A 10,021-nucleotide genomic window follows, 5' to 3' on the forward strand; every position below is an offset into this window, starting at 1 on the left:
ATTTGTCATGGTATCAAATGTCTTGACACTAGTTGTCTACATTCAACGGTCAAATGTGATGGGATTACTGACTGTGCTTACTGTGAGAAGGAAAATGCACCGGACGAGGCATACTGCGGTAAGATTTTTTATATTGTTTTATACCGTTTAGTATATTCAAACAAGGCTTGGACTTTAAGAATAAGTTTTTGTACTTTCTCGGCAGAATTTCTACAGTGCCAAGATGACCAGATACGTTGTAAAAATGGAGCTTGTGTCGAGAAGAGTAATCACTGTGTTTATGATATTGATGATATGGGTTATATGAAAGGTTGTCGTGATGCTTGGCATTTGAATAACTGTGGTATGTTTGTTATTACTATTTTAGTCTCACTATACATGGTGGTTTAAACGTGCAAATGGTAAACTATATGGTTAATCCACACACATTTGTGATGCTAATATTTGATCAATGATGATAGGAATTGACCAATTTTCGTTAGTGTATACATTTCATGCATTTTGACAGTATTTATTTATATTACTAACACCCGAATACATTAGACATATTTGTTTTAAAGTTGCCTAACATGAAGTTATATAAAATGCATCAATGTTCTATGAGGAGATACAAAATAAACACGCACAATTATTATCGCATTTATGAAAAAGACGACAAATATGTTGCATTTTTTATTAATAGCTTGTTTTTTTTTTAAATGATGTCATTTACACGACAAGACAATATTTAAAATAATGATGATACACACTGATGATGTGATATGATGATATGATATGATATATATACATTACAATCTCGTTCTGAATATATTTAGGTCACCTGTCTATCGATTGTCTTTGTTCACTCAACATATATGGTATTGTCAGGGATATCTATTTTATACCACTTTGCTTACAACCTTGAGTCACTGGGCAGTAAATTATACACAATGTAAGCCCATAGACACGCCATAACAAACTTTTTCCTCCAAAAAATCTATTAGGGAATAATATATAAATGTCTGAGTCTCTAACTCATTATTCGACTAGACATATCTATTGCACATGCGCGCTAGCTAATAATACATATTCATTCAATAATGCGATACACGGTTTGTTACAGTATCATAATTTTGTAATTACACGAGAATAAAATGTTTATGTTGGTATTGCAGAAACCAGTTTGCATAATATGTCATATTTTTATTGTTTTTATGGTTAATTATTTTGGTGTTAATAATAGAAATAATATATATATATATATATATATATATATATATATATATATATATATATATATATATATACATATATATAACTCATGAAGTTTACTCATGTCATACACTACTCACCGTCTGATTGTTTGCATATTATGTGGCATTACTGCAGTGCTGATTCTAGGTATACATTATACATTTCAGGGGATTTTACGTGCCCGGAATACATGTACAAATGCCCTGGTACTTACTGTATTCCTATGCATTTGAGATGTGATGGCAAACATGACTGTACAAATGGCGAAGATGAAATTGAATGCGGTGAGCAAAAGTCCTTGAACGCTTTGCCTTTAGTGTGTTCCTATTTATTTCAGTGGTTGTCTTGAATCAATAAAAATATTGATGTGTTCAGACTATTCCAAAATAATTCGTCGCATTTCACTTTTTATAGCTCTGAATGGCCTGTGGTTTGTTCATTTACTCTTGGTACCCGCATTTAATGTATACTTTAAAAACTGCCAATGACGACAAATGAATTATTTGACCTGTTTTATCAGATTGTGTTATATATGAGATAATCGTTTCTTTTGAGTATTGCACTTTAATAAACTTGGGTCAGATTGATCTGTTTTAATTCATATAATTGTAAAATTAATTGTTCAATGCCAGAGGAATGAAAAAATATTATTATCATATTCGACGCTAGTTTGAGCAAATACTTATTCATATAATCATGCAAATTGGTCTGAACGCAATAGATAAATTGATTGAGTGGCTTTTCCTTTGTCACGGTAAACTGCTGCTCACATGTGCAAACTAAATTTAACTCGCAATTAATTTGGGAGTTGTGCAATTTGGGTTGTTCATTTTATAGTTTAAATCTTCAATTGCCTTCCTATAATAATAATAATAATAATAATAATAATAATAATAAATTATCTAAATTAGCTGTAAGCGCATAATGTCACTGAACGTAGCGATCCAATCCAAGAACCCTTTATATGAATTGTTTTACTATGCAGAAGATTACAAGTGTCCAGCTGGTACATATACATGTAAGCACTCCAAAATATGCGTGTATTCTTCTAACGTTTGTGATGGTATATACCATTGTGACAATGGAGATGATGAACATTATTGTAGTAAGTATATGTGTACAAGAAACATTGAGTCTATTTTCCACAATAACTTACCGAGCATGTATTTGAAAACACAAACTTATACACACAATGTTTACAACTGTTACAGTACAACAATATAATTGTCAAAATACTTTCCTCCAAAGGGGCATTGACATGTGTCGCAATGTTGAATTACCTGATAAGAAGATGACTAGCAAATAATTCATGTAATAATAGATTGAAATTATCAAATGCTATATTTTATACTGATTACTAAACTTGTGCATTGGGCGTTTTTTAGCATTTGACAATATATTCATCTTTTTGTGTAGACGTTGAATGCCAGGATGGGTGTGTTTGTAAAGGTTTTGATGTTAGTTGCTCCAAAGTCTCACCATTTTCACTGAGTTTTATTCATTCAAGTACGAGAAGTTTGTAAGTAAAATTACCAAATAACACATTACTAAGAAGATATTTTGTTTCGTGCGTCTTTTGATAGAGTTTCCCCAAATGCGAAATAAACAATGGCAATCAAGTTGCGCCTTATAACTCATAATCAGAAACTTTGAAATGTTATTCTTGACCTTATACGTCAATCTATATATTTATAAATGTACTGAAAACTGTTCAATTGTGATAATGCAGAGCTTAAATGAATTATGATTTTGCTTTTCCGTAATTTCCAGGAATGCCAGTAACCTACACATTAAGGGTAGTAGTTCAATATATGTAGTATTTGGTGAACTACCGTATCTAGGACTGCTGTAAGTATTAACTATTCGGTAACACAAACTCTGCATATTGACAATAATAAAAAATATATATTCTCTTGATTAGTAAATAATATGTATAGTGTTAAACTGGTTCGTTTTTTTCTAATAGTGACTTATCTTCTAATGGAATAACAGAACTTGAGGATGGAGTATTCTCTGGAATGAGCAATCTCCTCATATTGTAAGTTGACGTTGCTGAAAGCAAGTTAATTACTGTAAATACTACCTGTACTAAAACGATATAAATGGTTGTCATTGATCTGTAATGACAAGCACCACAATTAGCAGTAATAATGAAAACGTTAAAAATGCGATTACATCAAACATTACGAGAATTTTGTTTACATTTGTTTACATTTCAGACATCTTTTCAATAATAGTATACACCAGCTGACTGACTACACGTTTACTGGTCTTTCACGTCTTAATTATTTGTAAGTTATATAAATTTATGAATGTATGATGATAAGTGAACTTTATACTTTATTTCGTCTTTATTTATTTTATGTAAATCCCAATAAAATGGAAATGCCCAATATAAATGCTATGCGGTCCTAATAAAATGGCAATACTGTTGACAACGCATCGTAAATGTAAAGAAGTCAAATAAATGGTTAGAGTTAACATGTTCCAATAATTCAAACGACAAAGTATATTGTCATGCATATGCAATGCTAAAAGTATAAGCATGACATTGTTGCCTTGACTTTATAATAATCTCAATCAATCCTCAACTGGTTAGTACTTGTTTCTGAATGTGACTCGCAGTATCTGGTTATATTTTCGAGACACTCGGCTAAAAGTTAATATCACAGCGTGTGTTTATGTTATTACTGATTGCTACATAAGGAACACATAGTAGATGACTGTATTGTAGGGCCTTGGGTCAAAGGTAAAGGTCACCTGTGTTCATGTGCTTTCATACAATATAAGGTTACTACATGGAAAATAGCCACAACGTTCAAATTTAGTCTAAAATTAGAGGAATCAAAGGTCAAATTCAGTGTGTTTATGTGTTTTTGTGATAAATATAAATAATAGGGCCTTCAAACCTGTCACAATTAGAGGGAAATATATGTACCATGCAACTTGCAATACCTTCTTAGAGAGGATTGTCACAGTTTTATCAAACACGTTTTCGATCATAAATACACAACCGTGAGGCCTCAACTGTAGCTCTGAGTGTCGATACCAATATTCCAGTACAGGTTGGCATCTTCTATGAATGAGGTCTAGTTGTTCATATTTGTGTTTTACAGAGACATCCGGCTTAATAAAATTATACAATTCTCAGAAGACTTATTCACAGCTCTGAAATCCTTGCGCATACTGTAAGTAAGACAAACTTCTTCAATCATGTATATATGAGGCAAAACGTTGAGCGTCATTTCGAAAATGAGAAGTGACGTGTTTAGGTGAAGTGCATTTTTTAAGTTATAAAGCTGTATTACTTCCCGCAGGACGACATCCAATGTACTATTTTATTTTGTAACATCATAGTGTATAATGATTGTCATGTTAGGTGCAAATCAAATCAGATTGCATGTCACATTTTAACCACACACTCGTTAATGATTAAGTAATGTTTACGCCATATTGTAAGTCATTAGTGTGTTTATTTATTAATGTTGCTTTATCTAGTAGATGAAACAGCGAACTATGCCCAATAAGGTGTCACATGACATAATGGTGTAACATAGTTTGTGTTTTGTTATTGCAGATACAGCGACGAGTATATGCTATGTTGTTTGGCTAAATATCACGGACCACAGATACAAATATGTGTACCAGAAGAAAACATAAATTTGTCTTGTGGGAGAAACTTGTTTGCATCTCCTGTTATACAAATGTGTTATTGGGTGTTTGGACTACTTGTTGTTATATTGAATTTGACAACAATTATGTCTCGGTTCTCCAAACCGAATATCCATTTGTTATCGTCGATTGATTCTTTTTTTATTTTAGTCTTGTCATATTCAGATTTTTTCTTTGGTTTGTATCTTTTGACCATTGGTGTGGTTGGTGCATATCATGGAAATCACTTCATTGTGTACGCCATTACGTGGCGGTTCAGTACAATGTGCAAGATAAGTGGAATCATAGCTGTCATATCTAATCAAATGTCTATACACCTTTTGACTATCCTAACTGCCAACCGCTGGTTACACATTAAATTCCCTTTGTTGCTAAGGCATGCGGATAGAAAACGTTATATTTATGTTGTTGCTGGGTCGATGATATACAATATCATCATTTCGGTGATACCTATATTAGGTATACCGTATTTTGGGGAACATTTTTATGGAATGTCTCCTGTATGTTTGCCGTACTATATATGCAACGACCAGCAACCTGCTTGGGATTACTCATTTCTATTTTACAACATACTAAATATACCATGCAACGTTGTTGTTATGGTATGCTATTATGGAATATATCGAAAAGTTGTTGATTCAAGAAAAGGCATTCTAAGTGAAAACCGAAAACCTAAACAACAAGCCAAAATGCTGACAAGAATTGTATTCATAATATTCATAAATATGATTGGCCAGCTGCCAATCTTATTGCTAGGATTTTTGGGATTAGCTGGATTAAATATCAGTTGTGTTGCTTTTCAATGGATTGTCGCCACTGTTTTGCCATTACATTCAATATTCAACCCAATATTTTATTCAATATTAGTGCCCGACTTAAAAATAATTGGGACTTCTCAATTCAAGAAGGCAACTTCATCCCAGAAAGAAAGGAAGCAGGAAATAGGTGGGTTCACAATATTCCACAACGTTGACACTTGAATCAACTGACCAATGGCGAATTAAACGTTTTATTCGATGATAATGTGAATCATAAATCTACCATCAGCCATCATCACAACATGGAAAACAACTGGAGAATGTGTCGTAAAACAAATAACAATTGGTGTCACGCGAATCAATCATTTTGATAGTTTCTCTCATTTGCACATGAATGTACACAAATAAGCAATAATAATAACTCCTGTTCTCTTAGGTAAACAGATTCAGTTTGAACAGTTACGCTTTATTGCGATTTCACGACTGTGCTGGTCAGGGATTTTGGATAATGAAATGTGGACTGATTATAGATTGGATAACTTTACCAATACGAGAGTAATCAATTACGAGCATTGGCAAACTGTCTTAGATGATATAGACATCGCTCTACATGCTCTTCATTGTGGCGGATATTGTCATGGCAACGTTAATATGACAAGCATATATATTGATACAAAAGATGTAAGTGTATTGCCATTTACTGTTAATTGTTAATTTATTTTGTTAATTTTGGGATGCATTGAACTTCATACAGGTGTTAACTGGTTATTTTTGGAACAGTCAACAACAAAATTAACTATCACATTTTACACTAAATACGCAGTGCATCAGTAAATATTCATATCATTTCATTTCAGAAATCAAGCCTAAGTGTTTTTCTTATAATGGAATCAGTCATGGAGAGAAAGTGTCAAATAGGTGTTGAAAAAGACCTTAATACACTTGACGGGTTGAAATGCAAGAATCTTGTAAAATGAAATTATTAAAATCTGCAACTCTACAGTTATTGTGCAACAGGTGACCTACGAAATAAGTGTGTGTATATATGTTGGTGTAGCATTGTCGGTATAATCATTTTGGTAAATGCTTTTACGTGTCCGTCACTGTGCAAATCTGTCTAAGTCATTTTAGGTCCGTGTTTATTACACGCTATTTGAGTGTCGTATTTAGAAGATTATTAATAAAAATATTGTTATTTTCTGGTTGATTATTAGATTTATTTATTATTATGTATTAAATTTCGGAGCTATAATACAAGGCAATATTTGGGACCAGGTAACATTTTGTAAAGTGTAATAACCTTATTTTATGTCAGAATTCGGTTCATGTATTATTTTCTAATATATTGCACCATTATCTTATTTGTGAAATTATGTTTTCAGAACAATACTATTGTGTCAGTGTCGTATATTTTTGAATTATTTCAGTATATACATACTAGAACATTGTGTAATGGATTGCTGTTTTTGATGTAGTTAACATTATTTTATGTCAGAATTCGGTTCATGTTTTATTTTCTCGTATATTGCACCATTATCTTATTTGTGAAATTATGTTTTCAGAACAATACTATTGTGTCAGTGTCATTTTTGAATTATTTCAGTATATACATACTAGAACATTGTGTAATGGATTGCTGTTTTTGATGTAGTTAACATTATTTTATGTCAGAATTCGGTTCATGTTTTATTTTCTAGTATATTGCACCATTATCTTATTTGTGAAATTATGTTTTCAGAACAATACTATTTGTGTCAGTGTCATTTTTGAATTATTTCAGTATATACATACTAAAACATTGTTTAATGGATTGCTGTTTTTGATGTAGTTAACATTATTTTATGTCAGAATTCGGTTCGTGTATTATTTTCTAATATATTGCACCATTATCTTATTTGTGAAATTATGTTTTCAGAACAATACTATTGTGTCAGTGTCATATATTTTTGAATTATTTCAGTATATACATACTAGAACATTGTGTAATGGATTGCTGATTTTGTTGTAGTTAATGTAGTTTGAGTTTCCTGTAATTAATTATGAGAATTGGACAAAATATCCCCTCGAAACAAGTAGCATTGATTTTTCGGATTATTCTTGGCCGAATCACACATACTACAAACGAAATAAATTTAAGATTGTTTTTGATTGATTTATTTATAAGTTACTTAGTTTGTTTGTTTGTACAGCCTAAAATTTTTGAGTAACAATAGCTAAATTTATTTGCTTTATAAAATGGTCAGAATTTTGATCATACCTCCAAGATTGGCTCAGTGACACAATATGAAAAAGTCAAATAATTATTGATACGACTCCTAATATTGTTCAAAACTTGAACAAATTTCATTTAATTTAAGTTTTCATAATTGTAATACAGAGAAAATATCATTATTTTCTGATCAGTTTATTTTATTTCTATTTATAAAATTTATTATGTTGATTTCAGATATCACTTTGGAAATGCTTCTTGGCATTTAAAAGTTCTACTGCCAATATTAGAAGACGTACGTAGAAATCACACAAAAATGCACTCGTGAAACGCCAAAATAATAAAGAATGTGACGATTTTGAAGTTGAATATTATAAACATGATTATTCGCTTTGAAGTACATGATTTTTAAATCCCAAATCTCCTGGTTAGTTCAATATATACTAGGAAGAAAAATAATAGTGCTACAAAAATAATATTGCCTATTGTTACATAATATAAATTAGTCATTTTTAATGTTATTATGGTTTTATTCATTCTTGCCTTTCCAGCAAACAAGATAATTTCAATTTGTATTTCTTTTCAAATGATTTTTAGCTTTTTCCAAACAAACATTATAAAAATGACAATTTATGATATATCCAAATATATAAAGAGCATTTACGTGACTTGTAATTAATTTTTGAACTTTCCACTGAAGGATTGGACAGCTAGGTCATGTTTCCAAACAAATCTATTTATTAATTTATTTATTTGTGCCCGACAGCGCATCACATTTACAAAAAAAAAATATAAGTGTGTGATGAAACAAGCAATGTTTCGTCAGCTGGTTTGATAAGGTGGTCTCCCATGCCGTCTCGCCATATTGAAATTTGTTGGTCACATGTTCACTCTGATATTTAGTTGAAATTTGGGAAAGTTTCATAATTCATATCACTTGCACTTGCACTACTATGGGAGTTTCACAACTTTGTACGCTGTTTTCAACAATTTACGGTCACCTTGTATGGCACTAATATAAACGCCAGACTTGTAATCATCATTTTTAATCTTTTAATTGCATGGTTCGATTTTTGCACATTACAAAAAAAAATGTATTGATAATCTTGAAGCTTTCTTTGAGCATTTAAAACTATTTTCAAGATTTCGTTGTCATAAATGACATACATACAAATGATGTATGTAATGCCCATGTATGTGTGACGAAGGTAGCTTCACCATCTGTTGTTGTTTTTTTCAGGTAGTCTCCTTCTATACAAGTACTGCTCCTACGAAAAGTCCCTATAGAAATCATGTGGTACATTTAATTACTCCTCTTGGATTCAAATAAAACAGGAAGTTCTGATAGGACTGTCAAATAGAAATCTTACAGGACTCCCCTATATAAATTCAAAATGTCTTGTAAGACTGGAACACATAATTTTGGATTAAATACAGTAGGGCATATGAAATAAAGGATATTTTGTACAATGAAATAATGAAACATATTATCTAGATTATTAATACATGTACCGGTATTATTGAGGTGAGAGAACTTATGTTTGTTTCGTTGTAACTCGGCTTTCCCTATTTATACACTCATATTTTAGTTTATTGCAAAAAACCAACAAGAGATTTGTGCAAGTGTAATAGAAATATTAAAGCAATCCAATAATATAGGCCATGTATAGTAATCTTATAGGATACTAAAAAAATCAAATACGAATACAAATTAAAGTCGAATACCGAGAAATCCAATATTATTACTGGACTTATATTTATTTCACTCAGATGTTTCTCACTACTAATAAGCGTGTAATTGTCCGGAGGAAAATCTTCACTGAGTAGGTCATACTGACCATGAATATCTGGTGTTATGTATTTCATTGTCTGTGACGTCACTGTGAGAGTGCGTACCAGGCGCATTTACAATGTGGGTGTTTTATTTATGTAAATTGAAGGAATTATGTCTATGTATGACAGGTGATGCTCATGGGTATACATGACAATGACGCAAACATTGTTTTAAACAAATAAAGAGGGATTGGAGTTGAACATAGTCTGACGAGGTCAAGTGAGTTTCGCCCTCCGCAATGCTCCAAACCCAACACAGCAAGATCTGATGCCTCTGATCAGTCGGCGAGGGCCTACTCACGCCTACATGTTAGGC

This window comes from Saccoglossus kowalevskii, chromosome 11 (assembly GCF_978046115.1).
Source record: "Saccoglossus kowalevskii chromosome 11, keSacKowa6.1, whole genome shotgun sequence".
Taxonomy (NCBI): domain Eukaryota; kingdom Metazoa; phylum Hemichordata; class Enteropneusta; family Harrimaniidae; genus Saccoglossus; species Saccoglossus kowalevskii.